Below are 852 nucleotides of genomic sequence, written 5' to 3'. Positions count from 1 at the left end.
TCACAAAACATATGTGGTACTAAAGAAAACAAGAAATGTTCACACAGGGGGGAATTTATCAATACTGGAGCAGACAGAAACTGGAGCAGTTTCCAAAGGCAACCAATCAGCATCTCTCTTCAGTTTGCTCAGTTGAGATTTGAAAAGAGATAGAAGCTGATTGGTTGCAGTGCAAATCTGCTCCAGATTTTGTCTGCTCCAGTGTTGATAAATTCCCCCCATTGTGTCTTGTGTTTTTTTGCATTGTACAGTACTCTAAAAATAACGAAATACATATGAATAGCACATTATTTGCTCCAATATTCACCTTTCAGCCAGAGATTCGCCCGCAGTACTTCTTCTCTGCCACTAGATGTCCTCAGTCTGATGGCCAGCAGCATTCAACCCATGTCTGATCTAGACCCACCCCAGCCTTTTGCTGGACAGTGAAAGAAGAAGCAGTACAGTGATGAGCTCATCTTTCAGCATGCTTCTTGTCAGCTCCTTGTACTGCTTCTTGTTGGAACTTCTTGCACAGCCTCACAGAGAAACACAAGCACACAGTCTGATATGCATGCTGCTCATGGCTTGGAAAACAGGAAGGAAGCCACAGCTTTTATTTTCTACCTTATTCAATACAACAGAGAATATACTATAGATATAACAGAATGTATAAACACTGCCATCTAGTGACCGAAAATGTATACTGCAGTAGTTGATGCAATAGACACAATGGGGTCTATTCACAAAGCTGCCGAGGGCAGCCGAGTGAATGACCGATCAGAAGTGAAGTGAGCCGAACACTGTTCGGCTATTCACTTCAGGCTGGTACGGCTGATTTCAGCCGTACATCGGCTGAAATCAGCCGTACAT

Source organism: Nanorana parkeri, unplaced genomic scaffold (assembly GCF_000935625.1).
Source record: "Nanorana parkeri isolate BGI_ZX_2015 unplaced genomic scaffold, ASM93562v1 scaffold1751, whole genome shotgun sequence".
Lineage (NCBI taxonomy): Eukaryota > Metazoa > Chordata > Amphibia > Anura > Dicroglossidae > Nanorana > Nanorana parkeri.
The sequence above is the reverse complement of the archived record's forward strand: the minus strand, read 5'-3'. Positions refer to the sequence as shown.